We start from the raw sequence: 6,519 nt of genomic DNA, 5'->3' as shown, positions 1-6,519 counted from the left end.
GTAGAGTCGACGCTGATTGAAAAGTACTTTGCTATTTTTACTTTGCTATCTCAGCTAGGACATGCTCTCCCATCAATTCAATAAATTCTAAGCATGTTGTTGATGAGAGGTAAGATGTGGTTCCCTTGCCAGCATTTCCATATTTGTCTATGTGCGCTTTAAAGAATGGATCAAACTCACTGATCACTTCCAACACACCCATAAAATTCCCATTATAAGGCTGGCCAAAGGTTTCACAGTGTCCCCTCAATGGTAATCCTCGCTCTGCAAGAAACTTCACCACTACAACCACTCGCTTTAACACATCTGTCCAATAAGCACACTCGTTGTCGAACTGCTTTTTTAGTTCTGAGTCAATACAGCCAGCAACAGCACAGCGCATCACATAGGAAAGCATAGCTTTTATATATATAATACCAATACTTGCTCAATAGGTCTTAAAATCTATTAAAAGTGGTCTTATAAAGGTCTTAAATGTAACTTGTTGAAACCTGCAGGAACCCACATAATTATTTTGAGAACAGGTTGCTTACATTAATTATGCGGGTGTTAAGGTCAGGGCCATCGCTACTTACATGCGCATCATTGTTAGACTGTTAATGATAGAGCTAACCATCTACGGGCAAAAAAAAAAGTGTCACCTTTTTGGACCATCGCCAGTTTGCACCCCTGTGTTAGAGAGAGGTGAGTGTACTTGACCAGAAGAGTATCCTTTCATCTGTGAGAGGACAAACTCGTCGCTCTTGAGGGTGAAGTTCTCTCCGGCCTGGACCTCACACCACCAACTCTCCTCATACTCATCATACTCCTGTTCAAACTGCTCCTCATAGCACATGTCATGGTAGACGTCCCAGGCTGATCTCTGACTGTAAACGCACTCATCATAGTGTATCTACAAGGCAAATAAAGACTTACAGGAATGCAATATTTTAATGGTCTTTTTATGATTGTATAGTTCTTTTTCAATTTGTTATTGTATTGGTATTTGGTCACTGTATAGGCTACATTGATTCATATTCTGAAGTTAGTGTAAACAATGCATTATAATGTTTTTTTTAATGTATATAAACTGTTGAAATGTTGTTTCTCAGCTCATGTTTACCTTGCCATGATGGAATAGGCCAATAGGCTAATTCATAAATGATGATACTGCAGATGCCGGCTACAATAATAAATAATATGAGTAGGCCTAAATCAGTTGTTAACATAATTATTTATGTATTTTACTTAGCAATATCACATCAACGTTGTTCGTCCAGACAGGCTCTAAATACAGAAAGACACTGAATATGTATTTCTTTTTCGGGAAAAAAATGTATATGTTGCGCGTAATTAACATTTTCTCAAAATAAGGGCAGGAACGGTTTTAGGGCTTGCGGCGTTTCTAACTTTCAACGTGCAGAACGTTTCCATGACCGCTGAACTGTATGTAGCTGCTGACGCGCTCTCACTTTTTTTTCCCGAAAAAGAAATACATATTCAGTGTCTTTCTGTATTTAGAGCCTGTCTGGACGAACAACGTTGATGTGATATTGGGGTAGAGGGGGATAAAAGCGCACGCTGTTCGCGGGAATTTAACTCTTTTGAAACTCTCATCTACCTCTTTGCTTTTTTTGCACATTTTCGCAATATTTTTACCAAAGCTCGAGAGCGGCATTTATTGATGTGACTCAGTGACAAATAAATGTTTTACTTTCCTCCCTCGTGTGTTGTTGGTTTAACGGCAGCTTGCATCCTTCGCGTTTCACTACTCCCATCTTCTGGATTTATCCAGTTCCTACATTGTGGCTGTGTTCGGAATAGCGTACTAGCATACTACTCATACTAGATATGACGTAGATTTTGAGTATGTAGTACGTTCGAACTGTACAGTATGCGAGATTTGAGTATGCGAGAATCGCATTCTTATTATGAATTTAGTAGGCAGTATGCAGTATATACTCATTGAGTATGCTAGTATGCAGTATGCTAGTATACCATTCCGAACACAGCCTGTGTCTACATCTTCACACAACATGCTCGCGCTTCCCGCCTCCTCCTGATTGGCTGCTCTACTCTAAGCAATCCTGGCTATCATTGCTCACATTTATTACATGAAACACCACTACAAGTCACAATTCGAATCCCTGTTTTAATATGTATTAATTAAATTATTGTTGACAGCTTTAAAAAATAATAATCTACTAAGTAAGTTAGAATTAATTCATTTAGTTAAGAATTTATTATCCTATCATGTCTGTTTAGTGTATGTGTATGTCTAATAGCACACTGCGAAGCCGTGACCCTTCCATTTAGCTATAACTTATAGTATATATAACTTATATATAATATAGTTATAGTATAAGTCGTTTCCTTATCGCATGTAAAATATTAGAGGTGGTAAAGTACGGTTTATTTGATTGGAGGTTAGATCTAACTTTCATAGAAAAAGACTAATAAGTTAACACTTCATTATAGTGTAATTATTATTTTTACGTTATTAAATTGATATTACACTTTCCCCCTTGATCTCCATGTCATTCGCTCTTATTAGTTTAGTTTAGTTTGTTTATTAAGCACACAAGAAATTGTGCAAGGAGGGAACGAAGCCCAGAAGGCTTGTACAGAGTTCCACTCACGTCAATATCAATGTTTCAAATAAAAATCAAGGGACACTTACTGCACGTCAATAGGAGAAAAGAAACCACAAACAAAATCATATCCATCGGGCAGAAAGGTAGGATAGCACATACAAACACACAAGACAAAAAAATAAAAATAAACTGAAAATAGATACAAGGATAGTAAGAACATAGATTTCCATCTTTTCAACGGGAAAAGCACTACAATATAAAATAAACAGCTCATAACGAGATTAGATATTTTTTCAGTTGCTGTTTGAAAGCCGATCGAGGTGTTGATCTCAGTGGCGAGCTCAAGGTGTTCCAGATTCTCGGACCTCTATAACAAATGTTGAATTGGTGGCTAGAAGTTCGACAGAAAGGTAAGTGGAGGTCATTATTGAATCTTGTTGGATAAGAGTGGATGTCTGATGAGAAAATAAAGAAACTATGGATAGTAGAAGGAAGATCTTGCTTATTGTTGATGAATTTGTGTATGAATAAGCATGTTTGAAAAATATTCAGTTTATTGATGGGTAATAATGAACATTTCCTAAATAGAGGTGCAGATGGTTCGAATCTGTTAGAGTGAGAGATCATCCTAAGGAACCTCTTCTGGATAACAAGTAATTTGTTGAGGTATGAAGGATAAGTAGCAGCCCAGACTATATTACAGTAGTTGATGTAAGGAAATAAGAAGCTATAGTACAAGGTTAAGTGAGCAGAGGATTGGATCAGGGGGCAGACCCTTCTCATTATACCAAGCATCTTCATGGATGTCTTGCACACCTGATCGTCTTCCACTGGATATCAGACAGGCAGAATCAGTAGAATGTCATAGGATGTTTTTTTTGTGCTGTTGTAATTTATGTGTGTTTTTAAATTGAAATAGTTGTTTTAAAATTTGTTTAAAATTTCAGTTTTTATCTATTATATTTGTGGTGCGAAATTGTGTGTTTTTAAAATTGAAATAGCTGTTTTTATATTGTTTAAAATGTGTTGTTTTTTAACCTATTGTACTTGTAAAGTGCTATATATATAAATAAAGTTATTATTAATTGAAGTGTCGCAGACAATTCCTCAATCAAATCACGTGACATCTGTCCATCAGCGGCACACGTCACTTCTCCTCCGTTGCTGAAGAGAACACTAGCACGACGTTGCCAGATTCGTTTGTAATAAATCCAAACCTTATTTCTGACCGGCCGTCGACTGTCCTATCGATGTACTAGGCAACTTTGGAAAAAGGTTAGTACAGTAGGCCTACAACTAATGACCCTAGCCACTGCTAAGTAGATAATGATAATGTGATGGTGAGGCCTATAGCATGCTCGTTAACACGCAGCATGTCCATTAAACTGTCACTACCAGCTAGCGGTAGCCATGTTGAGTAATTCCCGAAGGTCCACGTGTCCCGTGGGATTTTGTGACAATCATACATGTATTATTGCAATATACAACTATACAAAGAGTTATTCATGATTGTATGATGATTTTATTTACTATTTGAATTCACTATATGAGTACTTTGTACGCACTCATTTCCCAATACGAAAGGGAAATTATATATCTGAGTATCTCTCTCCCCCTGTCTCACCTGCTCTGACGTTGATGCTGACAGAATGGACACCACTGATCGGTGAGTTTTCACCTTTACAATCTAGCTGCTACACCCTTAACCCTTTTCATTAAATAGTATCGGTACATGAATGAACATTGATCGTAAAGGACAAGACTTGATCGCAAGTCAATTGTGCAGCTAGCTTAGCTATCTCGCTTGCTTGAGGACGTGGGTTAGCTAAGCTAGCCACACAGTTTAGTTTAGCTTGAGTCGTTGAGTTGTCGAAATGTAACTTAATATCCTTTGGTAGACACATGTTTGTTAATCGTACATGCATACTAAAACATTTGCAATTAACTACTTGTCAGACATCTAAATGTAGCCATGAATGCTGCTAAATCGTGAGCTTAGAATGATAAGGTTCTATCTCCGTTTAGGGAGTTCAGAGATATTGAGCGTCCAAGTTTTTACATTCCATTATGTTTTGTGAGATGGAACCTTTGTATTTGATTAATTACTAACTCAAAAATGTCAACATTTTAAAAATAACACCACACAGGCATTAATAAACACCTAATGGATCAGATTATGTAACAAACTAAATTTTGACAAAAATGGAGATACCTTATAATTCTAATGTCACGAAATGTGTCTTTACGCGCCGCTTCCGATCCTTAAAAGTTATAGTTCCGTAGTTGTGATGTAATTTGCATGTCTAGTGTTCCCCCCCCCCCCCCCAATTTAAATACTATGTTCATGCTACTCAATTGACTGTTTATGAGCACGGTATTATTTCCTCGAGATATCGACGTTTCGAATGGAAAGAGAGCACCGACATGACTTGTTTTGTGTTAACAATAGTTCATATAGTATATTGTTGTGTACTATAGGATTGCTTCAATAAAACCTAGTCCTGGTTAACATTTACATTTACATTTTTGGCATTTAGCAGACGCCTTATTCCAAAGCGACTTACAATCAATACATTTGAATACTAAGCATGTGAATCAGCAGTCCACTATTCGTTGCAGGAAGAGTACTCTAGCTCGGGCCCGGGGCCACTGATAGAAGGAAAAACCTTCTCCCTATTATCGCCTTCTACTAAAACGTTTTTTTTTTTTTTTTTTTTTTTTTTTTACTGGAGAAACTGAGAAACAGTACAAGGGGGGCAGTAGAAGTTCTTAGGGACACAGTAGAGGGGAAAGCGGGTGTCTTTAGGAGACGTAGTGGTGAGGGTCAGAAGATGTCTCAGGAGGAGCCGTTAAGATGTAACCTGAAGAGATGGGTCTTCAGTCTACGACGGAAGATGGGTTAAGCAATCTGGATATATTTAGGTGACTTGAGTACCTGCTGTCAATTCTTATTATCCACCATGTAGGGGCAGACCTTGACCAGTAAGCAGTCCTTGACCAGGGCTGTAGGCATGGGGTCCAGTGAGCAGGTTGAGGTCTTGGCCAGGGTGACCAGCCTGGTGACCTGGGCAGTGTCCACTGGAGAGAAGGAGGAAAAGCAGCATTGGGGGGGCACGGCGCTGGGGCGGGGTCGTCATGTGGCTCGGGTGCAGGAGGAGCGGGAGGGGCTGGTGCCCGGAGCTGCTGGGGGATGGAGTCAACCTTTGAGTGAAAGAAGTCCAGGAATTTGGAGCACCGGTCGGGAGCACCAGGAGGGTGGGGGGCGTCGGGGGGGCAGAGTAGACGGTTGATGGTGGTGAATAGTGTTCTGGGGTTTTGCTGGGAGCCAATGAGACGGGAATAATATAGGGTCTTAGTGTGGGAGTCTAGAGAGCATCCTTGTAGGCAGTCACATGGTCCCTGTAAGCCAGGAGATGGACTGTGAGGCCGTTTCTTTTGGACAGCCTCTCCACTGCACTCACAGATTTGATATTTCTAAATGAGATGGTGCGTTTGGGATGCTGCCTGGGCAGGGAGACCAGGACAGTGAAGAGGACGGCATGGTGGTCAGAAACAGCCAGGTCCAGGCACCGTAGGTCAGGGGGTCCAGTGGAGCACACCAAGTCCAGTGTGTGGCCTTTGGTGTGTGTGGGACCTTGGACATGTTGGGTGATGTTGAAGCAGTCCAGGAGTGATAGAAATTCAGCAGCAAACTTGCAGTTGCTGGTGTCCGCGTGGATATTGAAATCACTGAGCAGTAGTGTGGATGGGGATGTGGAGCAGAGGGAGGTGAGCAACTCAGACAGCTCTGCCATGAAGGTAGTGGAGGCTTTGGGTGGGCAGTAGATGAGGGCAACCTGGAGCGGAGCAGACCCAGCCAGTTTGATGACAAACGATTCCATCTGTGTGTGTGTGTGTGTGTCTGTATGTGTGTGTGTGCTATAACCCTGTTCTGCCCCCCCTCCAG

Source organism: Nansenia antarctica (genome assembly GCF_963989245.1).
Source record: "Nansenia antarctica genome assembly, chromosome: 10".
Classification (NCBI taxonomy): Eukaryota; Metazoa; Chordata; class Actinopteri; order Argentiniformes; family Microstomatidae; genus Nansenia; species Nansenia antarctica.
The sequence above is the reverse complement of the archived record's forward strand: the minus strand, read 5'-3'. Positions refer to the sequence as shown.